We start from the raw sequence: 22,617 nt of genomic DNA, 5'->3' as shown, positions 1-22,617 counted from the left end.
TATGGGCTTTTTGCCTTGTATCCTCTTTATGTTTTATTTGTCATTTTTTAATCTTAGAATTTTTCTTATGTTCCTCAGTGATGAATGAACTCATCTTGATCATGAACATGGCCTTGTGTATGTGTTCTTGAACTTGCTAGAATGTTTCAATTACTTCCACTAAGGATTATCATATCAAGCTACACAAACTGCTGACTCAATTTCTCTTTATTTTACATTAAGGGTGATTTTGTTCCATTAATTTTGCTGTTTATGTATTTGTATGGGTCACAACACAGACATGGAATTCAGGGGAAAACTTGTGGGAGCCAGTGTCCTTTTCTGACATGTGGGGATAAAGGGAGGGAACTCAAGTCATTAGGTCTGGCAGTAGGCTCCTGTAGACTTTCTAGAACATGTTAAAAAGTGTCTTTCATTCTCCCTGATTGAATAGTTGGAGGAATATTAGTGTTAATTCTTTTTATAAGTTGGGTAGAATTCATACATGAATACATTCATACCATCTTTTATTTTTTTATATTTCATTATTGAAAATATTTTTTTATTTTTATTTTTCTTTATTAAGAATATTTTTCCACTCCTTTTACATGCCAATCAAAGATCCCCCTCTTCCCTCCTCCTCCCCACCAAGCTCCCCCCTCCCAACCCACACGCCATTCCTCCATTCAAGAGAGCAAGACCTCTTGTGGGCAAGGCACATTGAGTAGAGGCAAGTCCAAACCCCTCCCTCTGCCTCAAGGCTGTGGGAGGTGTCCCATCATAGGTAGTAGGCTCCAAAAAGCCCACTCATGTACCAGGGATGGATTCCAATCCTACCGCCAGAGGGCCCCCCAAGCAAATCAGGCTACACAACTGTCTTGCCATGCAGAGGCATTTAAATGATGGAACTAGAAAATATTGTCCTGAGTGAAGTAACCCAGACTCCAAAGGACAAACTTGGTACAAAGATGGTATGTTCTCACTCATAAGTGAATACTAGATGTAAAGCAAAGGAAACTAGATTACAACCCATAACTCCAGAGAAGGTAGCTAACAAGGAAGACCCAAAGAGGGACTTATGGACTGCCCTGGGAAAGAGAAATAGATGAGATCTCCATGAGTAATCTGGGGATGAAGGGAGGGTAAAGGAGGGTAGGGAATGGGGATGAGAACATAAGGGAATGGGAAGGTCCAGCTGGAACAGGGATAGAGTGAGAAAGCAATAAAAACGTTTGAGACAATACATTTTGATCATCTTCCTCCTGGTTCAATTCCTCCCAAAGGCTTCTTACCTTCCTTCCCATCTATCATTATTGGCTATCTCTTTCTATTAAAAAATAAATAAAACATAGAGCAAAAGAAATATCAAAATAACCAATCAAGATCTTTAAAATGTCCAAAGTAAGGAAAATGATCCCAGTAGTGTACCAGAATTCTATTGAATTCATTTAGTGTTTGCTTATAATTCCAGGGCACCAGTCCTACCCAGAAGACTGGTTAAGAGAATCCACTGGAGAAAACTGATTTTTTTCCTTTGCCATTGGAAACATTTGCAGATGTCTACTTGGTTAAGGATGGAACCCTGTGTTGACTTCCTCTATTCAGTGCTAGAACCCCCATCTGGCTTGAACCTTTGTATACTTGTGTGTATTGCTAGTGTCTCTGTGAGTTCATGTATTCATCAGTCCTGTTATATCTGAAATACACTGTTTCCTTGGAATTGTCTGTTACCACTGGCTCTTAGTATGTTTCTGTCTCCTCTTCCAAATAGCTCCCTGAACCTTGAAAGAAGGTTTTCATGAAGCCATCCCATTTAGGAATGAATATTTTAAAGTCTCACACTCTCTCTACATTGTTATGAGTCTCTGTGTTAGTTCCATCTCCTGTGTCACTGGTATGGACTATTTCACACACACACACACACACACACACATCATCATCATCATCATCATCATCATCATCATCATCAAGAGTCTTTTAATCATTTTCTTTCTTGAGCAGAATAATAGTATCAGGTTTGCCCATAGGGCCATAAACTCGGTTTCTTGGCCACTTTGGCAGTGTCAGGGATGGCTTCTATCTCCTGGATTGAGTCTCAAATCCTATCAGAAAGTGGTTGGTTACTGCCATTGTATTTGTGCTACTATTATATCAGTCCATTTTGCAAATGGGTCACTGTTGTCCTAGTGTTTGTAACTGGATGATAGTGATGATTATCTTTCTCCTTCAGTCATTATTCTCACTATTTTCCAGGATCTTCATGGCAACCTGCACCTCTGTGTGGAGGTGGCAGGCCAGCTTCACCTCGGCAAAGGTCCCTGTGCCAAGGGTCCTGAGTATGATGTAATGATTTGTAAGGCTCTCTTCTTAAGAGGTACTGGCCTTCAGGTCCAGCTGCTCTCATGTCTTGCTAGTAAGTTTCTTGATGATTTTCACACTAACACCAACTGGACAAAATCAGATTAAAACAATGAGAAGTGGGTCCAGGGGAAGATTTTATGGCTTTCAATTTCTACATGGAGAAGTGTCAGGGATGTGAAGCAAGCTTACAGTGAACTTCTGGGTCACAGAAAAATAAGAATAAACTAACCCCCAAAAAAGTACCTGGCAAACATTCTGAAGATGAGAATAGAACCTAAGAAATGGGCAGTATTGAACATATCAAAGGCATAAAAACTAGATTATTGAAAAGTAAAAACAAAACAGACACCTTACCAAAAGCGATCAAATAGGAGAAGACACCGTGTAAATCTACAGCCAAACTATGGTGCTTTTACAGCAAAAATGGCTAGAAGCACAAGACTCATACTGGAGTATTTTTGTTGGCAATTAACAAGGTATTTTATTTTGATATCCTATAAACATTTTTGAAGATAAAATGCATTAATAAGTCTATGCAAACCCAACCATTTCATATGCAGTCTTGGTAATAAGTTTTGCTTCCTTGTTAACCACTGAGTTCTGCAATAACTGAAACAATGGAAACCATATTTGTCTTCTAGCAGGAAAATGACAGCAAGCTGGAAGGAAATGGGTATCACTGTGGATGGAATGCTGGATGTTGCTCCACTTTGGAAGGTGGGTATTGCTTGCCTGTCCTGGGGCACAGTGGACACATGACTTAGTGGGCAGTCTTGGAACTATATTTTATCCAGATCCCACATCAGAGGTCAGCCCCAGACAAATCCTTGTTGACCACAGAGGTAAGGAATTTAGCCTGGCTGTCTGATTGGGCGTCCCCCTGTTGCCTTTGGTGGTGTTTTGGACAACCTTCAGGCAAGTCACTACTCTCTTCAATGAAGAGTGGACACTCAGAAGGGACTGATTGCCAGGTCCCGTTGTAGGCCTCACTCATGATGAGGGTATCACTGAAACCACTAAGCTTAATCAGGTTGTGTGAGAGAGGTTTTTGTGATCTGGTTTAGCCTTGACACTGGTATACAGACAAATAAGCATGATGCTGCCACAGCCAGCCTTTCAATCCCAAGGAAAGTGGACATTGAGTTCATGCTGCATAGGAACAAAGATAAAGTCAGAAATCAGAGACATGGATTCAGAGGGATCTTGGGATAACTTGGTGCAAGTGTCACATCTCTCCAGCCTGACCCTCTGTCCCCAAACCCTTACAGAAGAATAGTTTGTGGAGAAGAGAGTGAATATCTTCGTACACTCTTATGGGAAAACAGGCTGTCTCCCACTAGCCAGCTTCTTAGTCTGTAATAGACTGAAGGACCATGAGCATAAGTGTGCAGAGAGCCTTGCAAGGAAAACCAGCTCAGAGACTGAGCTTCTTGCTTATGTGGCCATAGCTGCTCTACATCGCTGGGATGTTTCAGTTCTTATGCACTTTACTGATGCTAAGGCCTGGGAAGGGAGGCTTGGGTACTGTAGGCAGGCCAGTGAATCCAAGGACAGACAGTTCAGGCAAATCACTAGCTCAAGACCCAGGTGATAGTCTCTAAGAAGCTGAATCTCAGGATAAACAAGTGTGGGATTTATATCTATTTATACTGGCATTTGCCTTGGGTGCCCCAATACAGCAACCTTGTTGCTGCCATTGGCCTTTTACCCTAAGAAGAGAAATTAGCTGAAGGCCAGGCACCCACACCCAGCACCTCTCCCCTTCACTGTCTGTCTGCTGGATGGAGCAAGATCAGGTGCAAGCAGTACCACCTACTTGTAGCAGGACCTTCACTCACATCAATCCAAATCTGACCACAGATATCCCCCTTACAGAGGACAAAGATGAGTCCTTCAGATGCTCTTCTGGAGATAGCATGTTTCATGGGACACTGCTTAAATTCCACCAACTGACCTAGTGACCAAGCCATGATGACCAGTTTGGTACAGCTGAATCACTTGGAATCTCACAGGTCAACTCCAGAACTCTAATTTGCCATCTTTCCTCTTCTGATATCTGCAGGTTCTTCTGGACATGTTCTATCATGGAAGCTTATTTTCACCAAGTATGTATCCTGTCTGGTGAAGACAAGTGTGAGTGAGATGGGATGCAGGAAGCAGAGTGCCTGTGTTTAGACATGATGCTGGAGAACTGCATTTCCTTCTTTGTTCCCAAGCTCTCCTTCTTGCAATGTAGCAGTGCAGCCATGAGAAATCATTCTCTGCAGCCAGAGGTCCCTGAGGGTACCCTAATGATGTTGGCCTAAGGAAGGTCACATTGGAAGACAATGGGCATTATTATACCTGCCTTATTAGTCCCTAAGTTCCACTAAAAGTAAACCTACCAATATCTGCCAAGTTAACAGAACTTGTGCTTGGGGAATGGTGAACTCTCAGCCATCTTCTTTGGTCTATAATATTTCTTCTCTTGTAGGTGCCTGGCAACATTCTGAAACATGTACCCAGGGAATTCCTGACCCGAGGACATTCACACTCAGCACTGGTGCCAGTGATGGAGCAGAACATTCCAGCCTCCCTTTTGACTGGAGAACGTGCAGGTCATTTCCTGAGCTCTGGAAGAGCTCAGAGGTTCCACAGAGCTCCAGGAGGGCATGCTGTGGAGGGCAATGAAATGGTTTCTGTTCCAGCATCTAACCACAGACCACCACCCCCAATTCTAAGCAAGATCTGGAGACAACAGGAGGATACTCCAGAAAGTCTCCCAGTGTGGATAGGTTCTTGTTGAATCCCCACCCCAAATTGATTCAGTGTGTATTTTGACAGTTCAGAAAGGTCACCTATACCTCTCTGTCCTCACAGATGACCTAGGAAACCTGCCTGCATAGATAAGAGTGTCCCAGGAGAGCCTTGAGAAGCAAATGTGCATCTCTGCATGGATTCTAGACTGGATTGCCTGAAAAGGGAAGTGTCCAGGGACTCTATCTCCAAGGCCACTATAATATGAAGGTGGTACACTTGAGGTCATCCACTTGGACTGTATTTCACTGGTGTTGGATAGAGACAATGTACAAACAATCAAATACTGAAATGCTGAAGTAGAATTCCAACAGCATTTATCCTAATTGACATGCAGAATCCAAAGGAATATAAACTCTCAGACACCTCTTTTCCTCCATAGCAGTCACTGTTGTTAGGGTGACAGATCTTTTCATGTATAGAATGAGCAAAATGCCAATCTGATGCTCAAACACCAACTCTAACAACCACTGGGGTCTAATCCCCGAGAAGACAGCAGAGGGCAGAAGAGATTCCTCCAGACCCTGCACCTCTGATCCCAGCACTTCCCACAAAGCCTCAGAGTTCCAGGAAGTGCAACAGGGAAGGAATAGAAACTGGACACATGGATTCCTACACAACCCCAGCAACAGACCCACCTGCATTGTCAGTGGCACCTGGGGAAACCAAAGCAGTGAAAATGGTCTGTCTTCAAAGGGCTGCAGGACAACTATGTAAAAGCAAACCGTGGTGACCCCATTAGAAAACTGAACACAGTCCCAGATCCAAACACTACAATGTTCACGTAACAGTCACAGAAGAGACCTACATAAGTTTCTGCCTCATAAGGAGGAGAATCAGAAGCAACACAGAGATGATGACTATTCAGACGTGAACTCTGAAGCCACCAACCAATAAATAGACTGGAGAATGATTTGAGGTGACAAGTCTTTAGGACACCTAGCATAAGCCAGGCCTCTGACACCTCCCAGGAGAGAACAAATCCCTGTTCTATACCTAGACACCAGTTTACCAATTAGCAGTATCAGTGAATGTCCAGGTAGACAGGCAGATGTGCTCTGCTCACTACTTTTACACCCATGCAACCCACAAGATTACTGCATGAAGATGTGGGATAGAAGCAGAATGATCACTATCCAAAGTTGGGTGGTCACTTCCAGCACTGACTATCAGCCAGCTTTGCTCTTGACTCCCAAATACCTCAGCCCAGTAGAAGAATGAACTTCAAGATAGGAAATATATAGGACTTGCAGGAACTGGTGAGTCCCATGCTGCTTTTCCTGGCGCCCAGAAAGCCTAGAACTGCACGGTCCTCATCCCTGCTCCACACACACGGCTAGATGTAACCCATTCAGAACACACCAGCCTTCTGCTACTTCACAATGACTGCAAGACAACAGTCTGTGCAGTGCTGGACACATCATACCCCAAAAGTACTAGGTGTCAGGCCCTGATGGACACCTACAGCCCACAAACCACATATACATTTAGATATTAGGACTTACCTGATATATGTATCACTTCCATATACAGTCCTCTAGGTGTCAGGAACTTATTGCAATTCTTGTGCAGATGCAGGCATGCATACAATACTAGGCATCAACCATTGCCTAGCATCCCACCACTCTGCTGCCCACATATACTACTAGTCAGTGGTGGGGGAGTTAGCATGGCTGTAGATTAGCTGTGCTCTGAGGCGGCAACAGATGTGTAAGAAAGGAACTTTCATGAGGATGGCCTGCTGTTAGGCACAATGAAAGGCTGAGTACTGTCGAGTTCAGAAGTATATGATAACACAGTAGTACACAAGGGCTCAGGTATCGAGCAAGGCCTGGTAACAAGGAGTACGTTTCAGGCTATCGTGGGGGAAGGAGTGTCGAGGGGGCTTGATAACAAGTAGAGCACTAACGGGCTTGGCAGCAGGATTGGGGTGTATCTAGTAAGGCCTGAAGAGGGGACAGCCGCTGATACTGATATGACTCTATGTGGGAGCATCAGGGAGATGCTTTGCTGTGTCTTATGAACACCGCCTTGTATGTTGGGTAGCTGTTAATATCCAATAGGACCTGACCCATAGCACCCTATGTAGGATGTCAGGACAGTGTCCAGCAGTGCCTGAACAATAGCAGTATATGTGGAGCATGGCTGATGATACTAATGCTGTAAAGAATAATGTGTATGTGTGTGTGTGTGTGTGTGTCTGTCTGTCTGTCTGTCTGTCTCGGTGTGTCTGTATGTGTGTTTGTAGTTGGTTTAGAGAGAGTACACACTGCCTTCACCTGCAGTGAATGTGAAGCTAAGTTCTGGTGTATGTTTCATTGCACTGTTTCGCATGACAACAGTGAATGTAGGGCTCACTAGCTCTCCTCTTCAAGGGGAAAGGGGAGCTAATAGGATCAGCAGTGATCCTATTTAACCAAGAATTCTCATCTTGTATTTGGCTGTCCCCAAACTCAATTGCTATTTCACAATATTGATTGTTGCTGTTTGTTTATTATTTGGTGCCTGGATTGTGAATAAGGCATCACCTCCAGGCTGGAGTATCTGTGGACCATGGTGTAGCTTCTGCATCTCTCGCATCTTTCTTCCACAACCTCTTCCTGAAATTGACTCTTTACACCTCTATACTTATGTATAGAACACTTCTAAACACTGTCTCACTACCTCTCTTCTTTAAGGGCAGTGGGAGGCTGAGAGGCCCTGCACAGAGCATATTTAACCAGGGAGTCTCATTGTGCTGAAGGCTGTCCTCAATGCTCAGTTTGTGTTCTAGAATATTGATTGTGGCTGTTAGTTTATTATTTGGCACCTGGGTGCTGAACAGGGCATCACATCTATGAAGGTGTGTCTGTGGAGCATGGAGAATCTTCTTTGACATCCTGTCTCATTCTTCCAAACCCTCTTCCTGAAAGGGACTATTCCCAGCTTTTACACTGATTGAAAAAACTGATTCACTAGCCTTTTTGTTTAGGGAACAGGGATTCTAGGAAGTCCTGTATGGATCATAATTAAACAGGGTGTATTGTCTTGCTGGAGGCTCTCCCCAGTTCTCAGTTTGTATTTCAGAATATTGATTGTGGCTGTTAGTTGTTTATTTGGTGCCTGGGATCTGAACACATCATCACATCCATGCAGGTGTATCTATGGAGCATGGTGAAACTTCTTTGACATCCTGTGTCCTTTTCTTTCATACCCTCTTCCTGAAAGGGACTCTTCCCAGCTTCTTTACTGATGGAAAAAGCTGGTTTGCCAGCTCTCTTCTTTATGGGACAGGGTGGCTAAGAAGACCTGCTTTGATCATGATAAACCAGGAAATCTCATCTTGCTGATGGCTCTCCCCAATGCACAATAGATATTTCAGAATATTGATTATTACTGTTTATTACTTGGTGCCTGGGTGCTGAAGAAAACATCACCTCTAGACAGGAGTATCTGTCAATGATGGTGTAGCTTCTGTATCCTATGCCTTTTTGTTACACACCCTCTTCCTGAAACTGACTTTCCAGCTTCTTTAATGTGATTAGATAGACTGGTTCACTAGTTCTCTTCTTCAAGGGGAAAGGGAGGCTAAGAAGACCTGAAGGGGTGATATTTATCCAGGGATTATTTGCTGATGTCTATCCCTAGGCTCAATTGATATTTCACAATATTGGTTGTTTTTCCCTGTGTGTTAGGAATGAAACAATCTCTTCATAGGTAGAGCCAATGATGCACATAGTTTCTACAAGTCAGGGAAGTATTTTCTTAGTAACAGGCAATACATGTTCTTTATTGTAGCCCCTCATATCTTCTTCCACAACCTGATATATTGTTAGCTTGTGCCAAAAGGAGATCCTGTGAAATCATGCAATGATAATGTGACAGGGTTTTGACAAATGGTACAGAAAGGGGCAGATTATCGTGGTGATAATCCTGTGCTTATCATCAAGGGTGTTTTCTATATTTGGAAAGTGCCCAGCAACCAGGTCATATAGGACAATGCCCAGGCTCAACACATAACTTGACAGTCCATTAGAGGGTTTCCTTGCCAAGATCCGGTACTCAAGAGAGCAAGGATCCACAGACCTCCCTCAACATCTTTCCAACTACAAGCTAAGATGCCTTACCAAAATCACACAGTTTGGCCTTGTCAGCTCCATCCAGAAGGATATTCTCTAATTTAATATGATGATGTACACTGTGTCTTTGATGGAGAAAGTGCACTGCTAACATGACCTGTTGGAATATTGATCTAGTGGTCTTCTCCACTAGATAGTCTATCTCCCTGAAGATCATCTCTGGATCTTTTCCTGCATCTCATACTCAATGACCACATAAGTTGCTGTCAGTGTGTCAGTGACATGAAAAGATGAACTGTGTTACTGTGTTCCAAAGATTGAAGGATGTTTACTTCAGAGCTGATGTGAGCCAGAGACCATTGTGGTGTTTTTCAAAGATCTTGGCAGGTAGGATTATCTATAGAACATGGTGTAGCTTCTGCATTGTGTGTCTCTTTCTTCCACATCCTCTTCCTGAAATTGACTCTTTACACCTTCTATACTGATGGAAAACACTGTCTCACTACCTCTCTTCTTCAAGGGGAGTGGGAGGCTGAGAGGACCTGCACAGAGCTTATTTAAATAGGGAGTCTCATTGTGCTAATGTTTGTCCCAGATGCTCAGTTGGTATTTCAGAATATTGATTGTGGCTGTTAGCTTATTATTTGGTACATGGGTGATGAACAGGGCATCACATCCATGCAGGTGCATCTGTGGAGCATGGTAAGACTTCTTCAACATCCGTTTCTTCCACAACCTCTTCCTGAAAGGGATTCTTTCCAGCTTCTTTGCTGAATGAAAAAGCTGGTTGACTAGCTCTCTTCTTTAGGGGACATGGAGGCTAAGAGGTCCTGCATGAATCATAATTAACCAGGGTGTATCATCTTGCTGATGGCTGTCCCCAGTGCTCATTGGTATTTGAGAATATTTATTGTGGCTGTTAGTTTATTATTATGAGTGCAGAATAGGGCATCACATCCATGCAGGAGTATCTGTGGAGCATGGTGTACCTTCTGCCTCCCTTGCCTGCTTCTTACACAATCCCCAAAACTGACTCTTCCCAGCTTCTTTACTGATGGAAAAAGCTGGTTCTCTTGCTCTCTTCTTCAAGAGAGAGCCTAAGAAGACCTAATTGGATAAAAATTTAACCAGGGCATCTGATCTTGCTAACGGCTCTCCCCAATGCATAATAGCTATTTCAGAATATTGATTGTTGCTGTTTATTTGATGCCTGTGTGCTGAACAGGACATCACCTCTAGGCTGGAGTATCTGTCGAGACTGGTGTGGCTTCTGCATCCCTTACCTCTTTCTTACATGCCCTCATCCTGAAACTGACTCTTCCTTGTTTCTATATTGGGATTAGAAATGTTGATTCACTAGTCCTCTTCTTCAAGCAGACAGAGGCTAATGAAACCTTCAGGGATCATATTTAACCACAGTTTATTTTGCTGATGGCTTTCCCCACAGCTTAATTGATAGTTACCTGTGTGCTAGGAATAACACTGTCTCTTCACAGGTAGAGCCGATGCTGCACATAGTCTCTTCAAACCTGGGGAGGATTTTCTTAGTGGCAGGCAATGCTCTGGAGTGTGGCCCAGCATAGTTTCTTCCACAACCTGATATGATTCTCCTATTGACACAAACTAACAATATGAGTAATCATGCAAAGATAATGTGACAGGGTTTTGACAAATGGTAGAGAAAGGGGCAGAATACCGTAGTGATTATCCTCTGTGCATCATCATGGGAGTTTTCTACATTTAGAAAGTGCTCAGTAATTATGTCATATAGGACAATGTCCAAGCTCAAAATTATCACCTGCCATTCTATCATAGGGTTTTCTTGCAAAGACCTGATACCCAATAAAGCCGGGATCCACAGACCTCCTCTATCTTCCTCTATGCAAGCTGAGTTGCCTTACCAAAATCACAGATCTTGACCTTGTCAGCTCCATCCAGAATGACATTCTCTAATTTAATATCATGATGTGCCATTTGTCTTTGGAGAAAGTGCACGGCTGATATATCCATTTGGATTATTGGCCTAGAGGGCTCGTCCTTTAGAAACTCTATCCCCCTGAGGAACATCTCCGGACCTTTTCCTTCAGCATATTCCATGATCACTTGAGTCATTGCCAATGTGTCAATAACATGAGAAAATGAACTGTGTTACTGTGTTCCAAAGAGTGAAGAATGTTTACTTCGGAGCTGATGTGAGCCAGAGACCATTGTGGTGTATCTCAAGGATTTTGACAGGCAGGAGTTTCTGCAGAACATGGTGTAGTTTCTATATCTCTTGCCTCTTTCTTCCACATCCTCTTCCTTAAATTGACTTTTTAGAGCTTCCATACTGATGGGAAATACTCTCACTACCTCTCTTGAAGGGGGGTGGGTGCTGCGAGGACCTGCCAGAGCATATTTAATAAGGGAGTCCATTGTGCTGATGGCTGTCCCCAATGCTCAGTTGATATTTCAGAATATTGACTGCATTTATTAAAAAAAAAACCCAACTCTTAGTTTATTATTTGGTGCCTGGATGCTGAACAGGGCATCACATCCATGCAGGTGTGTCTGTGGAGCATGGTGAAACTTCTTGACATCCTGTGCATCTTTCTTCCACACCATCTTCCTGAAATGGAGACTTCCCAGCTACTGTACTGATTGTAAAAGCTGGGTCACTAGCTTCCTTCTTCAGGGGACAGAGAGCCCAAGATACCCTGCAGGGATCAAAATTAACCAGAGCATAACATCTTGCTGATGGCCGTTCCCAATGCTCAGTTGGTATTGCAGAATATTGATTGTGGCTGTTAATTCATTATCTGTTTAGGTGCTATACAGGGCATCACATCCATGCAAGACTATATGTGACTCATGGTGTATCTTCTGCATCCCTATCATCATTCTTAAACACTTTCTTCCTGAAAGTGACTCTTCCCAGCTTCCATACTGGGATCAGAAATGCTGGATCACTAGCTCTCTTGAAGGGGAGAGGAGAGGGAGGCTAAGAAGACCTGCAGGGATCATATTTAACCAGGGCTTATCTTCCTGATGTCTATTCCCATGCTCAGTTCACAATATTGATCGTTGCTGTTGCATGTTTTTAGTTGATTGTGTGTTAGGAATGACATAATCTCTTTATAGGTAGAGCCAAAAAGGAATCCTGAGTAATTGTGCAATGATAATATGACAGTATTTTGATAAATGGTAGGGAAAGGGGCAGATCTTTGTGGTGATTATCCTGTACATATCATCAAGTGTGTTTTCTATATTTGGAAAGTGCCCAGTAACCAGGTTGAATAGAACAATGCCCTGGCTCAACATATCACCTGCCAGTCTATTATAGGGTTTCCTTGCCAAGATCTGGCACCCAATAGAACAAGAATCCAAAGACCTCCAACGTCTTCCTGTCTGCAAGCTGAGTTGCCTTACCAAAATCACAGAGCTTGGCCTTGTCAGCTCCATGCAGAAGGACATTCTGTAATTTAATATGATGATGTGTACTGTGTCTTTGGTGGGGAAAGTGCACTGATAACATAAATTATTGGATTATTGGTCCAATGGTCTTCTCCACTAGATAGCCTATCTCTGTGAGGAACATCTCAGGATCTTTTCCTGCAACATACTCCATGACCACATAAGTTGTTGTCAGTGTGTCAATGACATGAAAAGATGAACTGTGTTACTGTATTCCAAAGACTGAGGATGTTTCCTTCAGAGCTGATGTGAACCAGAGACCATTGTGGTGTATCTCAAGGATTTTGATAGGCAGGAGTATCTGCAAAACATGGTGTCGCTTCTGCATCTCTTGCCTCTTTCTTCCTCATCCTCTTCCTGAAATTGAATCTTTACAGCTTCTATACTGATTGGAAACACTGTCTCACTAGATCTCTTCTTCATGAGCAGTGGGAGGCTGAGAGGACCTGTAAAGAACATATTTAAGCAGGGAGACTCAATGTGCTGTTGGCTGTCCCAAATGCTCAGGTGGTAATTCCAGAATATTGATTGTGGCTGTTTATTATTTGGTGCCTGGGAGCTGAATAGAGCATCACATTCATGCAAGAGTATCTGTGGATCATGATGAGGCTTCTGCATCCCTTGCCTCTTTGTTACACAATCTCTTTCAGAAACTGATTCTTCCCAGCTTCTATACTGATTGAAAATGCTGGTTCACTAGCATTCTTCTTTAAGAGGAGTGGAGGCTACAGAGGTCCTGCATGGATCATAATTAACCAGAGAGTATCATCTTGCTGATGGCTGTCCCCAATATCAATTGGTATTTCAAAATATTAATTGTGGCTATCAGTATATTATCTGACACCTGGGTGCTAAACAGGACAGCACATTCAGGAAGGAGTATCTGTGCATCATGGTATAGCTTCTGCATTCCTTGCCTCTTTCTAAACACCCTCATCCTGAAACTGACACTTCCCAGCTCATATACTGATGGAAAAACCTGGTTCCCTAGGTCTCATTTTAGGAGGAAAGGCAGGCTAATGACCTACTTGCATCACATATTACCAGCACATCTCATCTTGCCGATGGCTCTCCCTAAGGCACAAAAGATAGTTCAGAATATTGACTGTTGCTGTTTATTATTTGGTTCTTGGGTGCCAAAGAGGACATAACCCCTAGACAGGAGTATCTGTTGAGGATGGTGTAGCTTCTGGATCCATTGCCTCTTTCTTATATACCCTCTTCCTGAAACTGACTCGTCCCAGCTTCTATGCTCAAATTAGAAATTCTGAATCACTAGCTCTCTTGGGGGAGAGGGAGACTAAGAAGACCTGCAGGGATAATATTTAACCAGGGCTTATCTTGCTGATGTCTATTCCCACACTCAATTCATAATATTGATTGTTGCTGTTATATTTTTTTAGTTGACTGTGTGTTAGGAATGACACATCTCTTCACTTTTTTTGACTTTTTAGAGCTTCCGTACTGATGGGAAATACTCTCACTACCTCTCTTGAAGGGGAGTGGGTGCTGCGAGGCCCTGCACAGAGCATATTTAACCAGGGAGTCCATTGTGCTGATGGCTGTCCCCAAAGCTCAGTTGGTATTTCAGAATATTGATTTTGCCTGTTAATTTATTATTTGGTGCCTGGGTGCTGAACATGGCATCACATCCATGCATTTGTATCTGTGGAGCATGGTGAGACTTCTTCAACATCCGTTTCTTCCACACTCTCTTCCTAAAAGGGATTCTTCCCAGTTTCTGTCCTGATTTCAAAAGCTGGTTGACTAGCTCTCTTCTTTAGGGGTCAGGGAGTCTAAGGGGTTCTTTGGGGATCATAATACAGGGCGTATCATCTTGCTGATGGCTATTCCCAGTTCTCAGTTTGTATTTTAGAATATTGATTGTGGCTGTTAGTTTGTTATTTGATGCCTGATACAAAACAGGGCGTCACATCCGTGCAGAAGTGTCTGTGGAGCACTTTACCTTCTGTCTCCGTTGCCTCCATCTTACACACACTCTTCCCAATACTGAATCTTCCTAGCTTTTATAATGATGGGAAAATATGGTTCCCAACTCACTTTGTGAGGAGAGAGAGGCAAAGGAGAGCTGCTTAGATCACCTTTAACCAGGGTATCTTATCTTGCTGATGGCTCTCCCCAATGCACAATTGATATTTCAGAATATTGATTGTTGCTGTTTTTTATTTGGTGCCTGGGTGCTGAACAGGACTTCACTTCTGGACAGAAATGTCTGTTGAGGATGGTGTAGCTTCTGGATCCCTTGCCTCTTACACACCCTCTTCCTGAAACTGACTCTTTCCAGCTTCTATAATGGAATTAGAAATGGTGGTTCTCTAGTTCTCTTCTTCAAGCAGAGAGGGAGGCTAAGGAGACCTGCAGGGATCATATTTAACCACAGTTTATTTTGCTGATGGCTTTCCCCACAGCTTAATTGATATTTAGTTGCCAGTGTGCTAACAATGACACAATCTCTTCACAGGTAGTGCTGATGCTGCACATAGTCTCTTCAAACTTGGGAAGGATTTTCTTAGTGGCAGGCAATGCTCTTGAATGTGGCCCAGCATAGTTTCTTCCACAACCTGTTATGATTTCCCTTTTGGTACAAGATAACAATAGAGTACTCATGCAAAGATAATGTGACAGGGTTTTCACAAATAATAGGGAAAGGATTACATATTTGTGGTGATTATCCTGTGCATATCATCAAGAGTGTTTTCTATATTTGGAAAGTGCCCAGTAACCAGGTCATATAGGACAATGCCCAGGATCGACGTATCACCTGACAGTCCATTATATGGTTTCTTGCCAGAATGTGGCACCCAGTAGAGCAAAAAGATCCACAGACTTCCTCCAACATCTTCCCCCCTGTAGGTAAGTTTCCATAGCAAAATCACAGAGCTTGGCCTTGTCAGCTCAATCCAGAGGTATATTCTCCAATTTCATATCATGATGTGCCATGTGTCTCTGGAGAAAGTGCACTGCTGACATGACCTTTTGGAATATTGGCCTAGTGGGCTCCTCCTTTAGAAGTCTTTCTCCTTTAGGAAGATCTCTGGCTCTTTTCCTGCAACATACTGCAGGACCACATAAACTGTGTCAGTGTGTCAATGACATGGAAAAATGAACTGTGTTACTATGTTCCAAAGATTGAAGGATGTTTACTTCAGAGCTGATGTGAGCCAGAACACTGTGGTTGGTGTTTTTCAAGGATCTTGAAAGGCAAGAGTGTCTGCAGAACATGGGTATAGCTTCTGTATCTCTTGCCTCTTTCTTCTACATCCTCTTCCTGAAATTGACTCTTTGCAGCTTTTATACTGACTGTAAAAGCTGGTTCATTAGCTCTCTTCTTTAGGGGACAGGGAGCCTAAGAGCTCCTGCATGGATCATAATTAACCAGGGTGTACCATCTTGCTGAAGACTGTCTCCAATGCTCATTGATATTTCAGAATATTGATTGTGGCTATTAGTTTATTATTTGGTGTCTGGGTGCTGAACAGGGCATCACATCCATGCAGGATTATCTGTGGAGCATGGTGTAGCTTCTGCATCCCTTGCCTCTTTCTTACACACTCTCTTCCTGAACATGACTCTTCCCAGCTTCTATTCTGATGGAAAAAGCTGGTGCATTAGCTCTCTTCTTTACAGAATTTGGTGGCTAAGAAGGCCTGCTTGTATCACATTTAACCAGGGCATCTCATCTTGTTGATAGCTTTCCTCAATACACAATATATATTTCAGAATATTTCTTGTTGCTGTTTATTATTTGATGCCTGGGCGCTGAACAGAGTATCACCTGTAGCTAGGAGTATCTTTCATGGATGGTGTAGCTTCTGGATCCCTTGCCTCTTTCTTACACACCCTCTTCCTGAAACTGACTCTTCGCTGCTTCTATATTGGGATTAGAAATGCTGGTTCAACAGCTCTCTTCAAGGGGAGAGGGAGGCCAAGAAGGCTTGCAGCGATCATATTTAACTAGGGCTTACTGATCTTGCTGATGTCCATCCCCAGGCTCAATTGATATTTCACAATATTGATTGATGCTTTTATGTTTTTAATTGACTGTGTGTTAGGAATGACACAATCTTTTCACAGCTAGAGCTGATGATGCATATAATAGCTCTTACCTTGAGAAGGATTTTCTTAGTGACAGGAAATACATGTTCTTGAATGTGGCCCAGCATAGCTTCTTTCAACACCCTGACATATTGTTAGCTTCTGACAAAGGGAAATCATGAGTAATCATGCAAAGACAATATGACAGGGTTTTGACAAATGGTAGGTTTAATGGGCAAATTATGGTGGTGATTATCCTGTGCATATCATTAAGGGTGTTTACTACGTTTGGAAAGTACCCAGTAACCAGGCCATATAGGACAATGCCCAGGTTCAACATATCACCTGCCAGTCCTTTATAGTGTTTTCTTGCCAAGATCTGGCATGTAATAGAGCAAGGATCCACAGACCTCCTCCAACACCTACCCCTATGCAGGCTGAGTTGCTAAACCAAAATCACACAGCTTGGCCTTGTCAGCTCCATCCAGAAGGATATTCTCTAATTTAATATGGCAATTTGCACTGTGTCTTTGCTTGAGAAAGTGCACTGCTAACATGACCTGTTGTAATATTGGTCTAGTGGTCTACTCCTTTAGCTTATCTTCTTAGTGGACATCTCTGGATCTTTTCCTGCAACACACTCCATGACCACATAAGTCATTGTCAATGTGTCAATGACATGAAAAAATGAACTGTGTTACTGTGTTCCAAAGAGTGAAGCATGTTTACTTCGGAGCTGATGTCAGCTACACCATTGTGGGATTACTCAAGGATCTTGTCCAGCAGAGGTATCTGGAGAACATGGTGTAGCTTTTGCATCTCTTGCCTCTTTCTTCCACATCCTCTTCCTGAAATTGACTCTACAGATTCTATACTGATGGGAAACAGTTGCTCTAGATCTCTTTTTCAGGATAGAGGGAGCCTGAGAGGACCTGCATAGATCATATTTAACCAGGGAGTCTCATTGTGCTGAAGGCTGTCCCCAGTGCTCAGTTGGTATTTCAGTATATTGATTATGGGTGTGATTATTTGGTGCCTGGGTGCTGTACAAGACATCACATCCATGCAAGTGTATCTGTGGAGCATGGTGAACCTTCTTTGACATCCTATGCCTCTTTCTTCCACACCCTCTTCCTGATAGGGACTGTTCCCTGTTTCTATACTGATGGGAAAAGGTGGTTCACTAGCTCTCTAAGAGGAGAAGGAGCCTAGGAAGACCTGCCTGGATTACCTTTACCCAGGGCATCTCTTCTTGCTGATGGCTCTCTTTAATGCACAGTGGATATTTTAGAATATTGATTATTGCTCTTTATTATTTGGTGGTTGGTTAATGAACAGAACATCACCTCTAGGCAGGAGTATCTGTCTATGTTGGGGTAGCTTCTATATCCCTTGCCTGTCTCTTATATACTCTTGTCCTGAAGATGACCCTTCCTAGCTTCTATGCTGGGATTAGAAATGCTGAATTACTTGCTCTCTTCAAGGGGAGAGGGAGGCTAAGAAGACCTGCAGGGATCATATTTAACCAGGGCTTATTTTGCTGATGTTTATCCCAAGGATCAGTTGATATTTCACAATATTGTTGCTGTTGTGTTATTTAGTTCCCTGTGTGTTAGGAATGACACAATCTCTTCACAGGCAGAGCTGATGATGCACATAGTCTCTAAGACCCTGGAAAGGATTTTCTTAGTGGCAGGCAATACATATTCTTGAGTGTGGCTCAGCCATAGTCTTTCCACAACCTGATATATTGTTTGCCTGTACCAGATGGACACTGCCAATAATTGCACAATGATGTGACAGTGTTTTTGAGAAATGGTAGGGAATGACTTACACTGTAGTGGTGATAATTCTGTGCATATCATCAATGGTGGTTTCTACATATGGCAAGTCCCTAGTGACCAGGACATATAGGATCATGCCCAAGCTACACATAACACCTGCCTGTTGATCATAGGGTTTCCTTGCCAGTATCTTTGAGGCCCAATAGAGCAAGGAGCCACATACCTCTTCCAACTTCTGCCACTGTGCAAGCTGAGTGGTCTATACCAAAATCACAAAGCTTGGCACTGCCAGGTCCATCAGGAAGGATATTCTCTAATTTAAGATTATTCTTTGCAATTTGTCTTTGATGATGAAAGTGAAGAACTGACATGACATGTTGATATATTGGTCTTGCCTCCTCCTCCTTTAGATACCCTATCTCCTTTAGGAATGCCTCCAGATCTTTTCCTGCAACATACTCCATGACCACATAGACAATGTCAGTGTGTCAGTGATATGAAAATATGAACTGTTACTGTGTTCCAAAGATTGAAGGATGTTTACATCAGAACTGATGTTATCCAGAGCATTGTTGTTTCTCATGGATCTTGACAGTCATCTGAGCATGTGTGGAAGGGTGGCAGACAAGCATCACCTTCCTGAATGCACCTCAAGCTTGATTTAAGATCATGATGGGCTGGACAAGATGTTCAGCTCAATTTCATCCACTGTAATTTGTGGGAAATTTCAGGACACACAAAGATAGAAAAAAATTAATGTAATTTTAGGATGGTAGATTATAGCTGTTAATTATGACTTGAAATCTGAGATATCCTAAACAGCCTAGTGATGCCTTTAAGGTTCTAGAAACACAAGAAAAATCCAGAGAATAATTTACATAAAGAAACTGAATTGGAGTGTAGCATAGGAATGCTCAGTCATACCCCAACAATACTTTCTCAACTACATTCATAGCAGCATTTTTCATAATAGCCAGAACCTGGAAACAACCTGGATGCCCCTCAGCCAAAGAATGTATAAAGAAAATGTGTCACATATACATAATGGAGTACTACTCAGCAGTAAAAAACAATGATATCATGAAATTTATAGGCAAATGGATGGAACTAAAAAATATCCTGAGTGAGGTAACCCAGACTCAGAAGGACAAACATGGTATGTACTCATTCATAAGTGGATACTAGAAGTACAGCAAAGGATAACCAGACTGCAATCCATAGCTCTGGGGAGTCTAGCTAGCAGGAAGGACCCTAGGAGGGTCTTCCAGGATTGCCCAGTGAAGGATAAATAGATGAGGTCTACATGAGAAAACTGGGTGTTGAGGGGGGGAGGGTAATGCAGGGCCAGGGATGGGGGATGATTATATAGGGAAATGGGAGGTTCAAGCTGGACCAGGGACAGAGTGGGAGAGCAAGGAAATATCATGGTAAATGAAGACGTCATGGGAGTAGAGAGAAAGAGTCCTAAGGAGGTTCCTAGGAATCCCCAAGGATGACTCCAGCTTAGACTACTGGCAATAGTCAAGACGATGCCTAAACTGGCCTACTCCAGTGATCAGATGGGTGACTACCCTAACTGTCATCATAGAGCCTTCATCCAGTCACTGATGGAAGCAGATGCAGAGATTCACGAGTCCAATGGATGAGAAAGAGGAGGGATTCTATGAGTAAGGGACATCAAGATCATGATGGGAAAACGTACAGAAACAGCCAGCCAAACTAGAGGAAACACATGAACTGTGAACCAAAAGCTGTGGAGCCCCCATGGTACTGGACTAGGCCCTCTGGATAGGCAAGACAGTTGTTTAGCTTGAACTGTTTAGGGGGCCCCAGGTAATGGGATTGGGATACATTCCTGGTGCATGAGCCAGCTTTTTGGAGCCCAGTGCCTAGGGTGGGACACCTTGAGCAGCCTTGGTGCAGGGAAGAGGGGCTTGGACCTGCCTCAACAGAATGTACCAGGCTCTGCTGACTCCCTATTGGAGATTTTGCCTTGGAGGAGGTGGAAATTGGAGGTGAATTGGAGGGGAAGGCTGGGAGGAGGAATTGAATCTGTGGTTTGTATGTAAAATGAATAGAAAATTAATAAAGCCTAGACATTCCAATGAAAAAAAGAGGCGGCAGTGAAAGAAAGATACCCTGTCCCTGAGTTCAGAGCCCCAAGGTTAAAAATAGGCATTGAAAGAAACACACTTTGGCCATGAAAAAGCCAAAGAAACACAATCTGCCCCTGACCAACTCAGCACAAAAACCAATCCCCACCCTGGAAAAACTCCACCACTGAGCAGTCTGCTATAAGCCCTGTGCCGGTTCAGCAGGCAGCTGCCCTTCTCCACCTTGGCAGAGGCAGCCACTCTCCTGGATTCCTCCCTCCTAATAAATCTCTTGAGTGAGGTATGTGTGAAGACCTCCTTTCGCTGGACTGGAGCAGAGAAGCAACCACATCTCTGCTGGGAAACTCTTACTGGGGTGGAGTAGAGAATAACAACGTTCAGCAAAGCAAAACAGCAGAACTGTAATACTTTCACTGGGGAAACCTTCCCTTAGTGGAGCAGAGTTGTTACACTCCAGGGGATCTGATCAACAGTGTAACAACTTCACTGGGGAAACCCTCCCCTACTGGGGTAGAGTTGTTACCTTGAGGAAGCCTTTCCCTGGAGCAGAACTGTAAGGTGCTAGTGCTTAATAGTGACTTTGAAGTGTTCCTTGGCTACTGACTGCCAGAATACTTTTCCATCTAAGCTGCAATGCTTATGGTTAGTATATAGTAACATATGTTCTAAAAGATGAAAATTGAAACCAAATTGAAAAAAATAAATTTTTAAATAGGAGATTGGTTAAGAATGAAGAAATAAGATACTCATAAATCAAACCTAAGATGTAAACCAATAATATAATGTAAATGAAAACATGGAAGAATTAACCGTAATCCCTGGAGGCAACCAAAAAACTGGAAACAAAACTCTAGCAAGGTCCAGTACATTGAAGATTTCTAGTCTATCAGAGCCAATTTTAAGTCCATTTGCTCTGTAGGCAACCAACAGCTGCTCCAATAAACAAGGACAGGAACTCAAAGCAGGCAGTACCTAACATGGACTAGTTGCTAGCATTCTTCATAATGTCTCCATGTAATGTCACCACAAGCAACTGACCAATCATAGCTGGTCAGAACTGGCAGTGGTTTGAATCAGGTTCTGTACCACAACCAGTGCCCTGAGTATTTTTCTCATGGTTGGCACCAAATCCAGGACCAGAATCAACTCTAGGGAGGAAGGGTTTATTGGTACACAGGCTCTCAAGATTCTCAAGCCATGGTGGTGTGAGCATCCTGTTGCCTATAGAGCTGGTAGTTAGGTGACTAGTGACACTGCATTAGAAGTTCCCCATCCCCAAGTGGCACAGTTCCTCTAGCTAGCTTCACATCCATGTGTTCCACAAATTTCCAAACGAATAACCAAGTGCTCAACACATCTGACATTTAACAAAACCCCTGTGGTACTTTGGATGAGAAATGTCTCATACAAATTGGGTATTTGAACACATGGACGCAGTTGATGGTACAGTTGGAGAACTTTATATGGTGGAGCCTTAGTGGCAGAAGTCCATCGCTGGGACTGTCCTTGAGATGAGCTAGCCCAGTCTGGATTTGTGTTTCTCTTCCTGCTTGAGTTTGAGGATGTGGCACTCGGTCTTCTACATTTGCCGTCGAGTGCAGCTAGCTGTCATGCCTCTGTCAAACCAATGGAGGCTCTTATTCCTTCAATAATAAGCCAGATATGCTTTCTTAAGTGTCCATGTTTATAAACTTTTATCACAACATAATAGTAACCAATAAACATGGGCTTAGCAAAGAGGGTTCCTACCCATCCCTACACCACTGTGTGGTCCAGAAGTCAAGGCAGATCGGTTGCTGTCTCATAGTCACATGTTGTCTTTCTTCTGCCCTCCCCCACTGGAGAATCAATGAATCCTACAAGCAGCCTCAATTGCAGATCAATTCATCTGTCATGTAGCACAGACCTCATATTAAATAAGCCTGTTTTTTTGGTGTTTTTTGTTTTTTGTTTTTTGTGGTGATGGGCCCCCCATTCCTAGAGGCACCTTGAAGTCTATGGAAACATACTTTATCT

General features: G+C 43.0%; 1 pseudogene; it reads right to left on the bottom strand.

Annotated features, from left to right (window-relative positions):
- Nucleotides 1-8,777: 8,777 nt before the first annotated feature.
- On the bottom strand, nucleotides 8,778-11,306 carry LOC118575610 (annotated as a pseudogene).
- Nucleotides 11,307-22,617: the final 11,311 nt, after the last annotated feature.

This window comes from Onychomys torridus, unplaced genomic scaffold (genome assembly GCF_903995425.1).
Source record: "Onychomys torridus unplaced genomic scaffold, mOncTor1.1, whole genome shotgun sequence".
NCBI lineage: Eukaryota > Metazoa > Chordata > Mammalia > Rodentia > Cricetidae > Onychomys > Onychomys torridus.
Note: the sequence above shows the minus strand (reverse complement) of the source record. Positions and strands in the feature narration are given on the sequence as shown.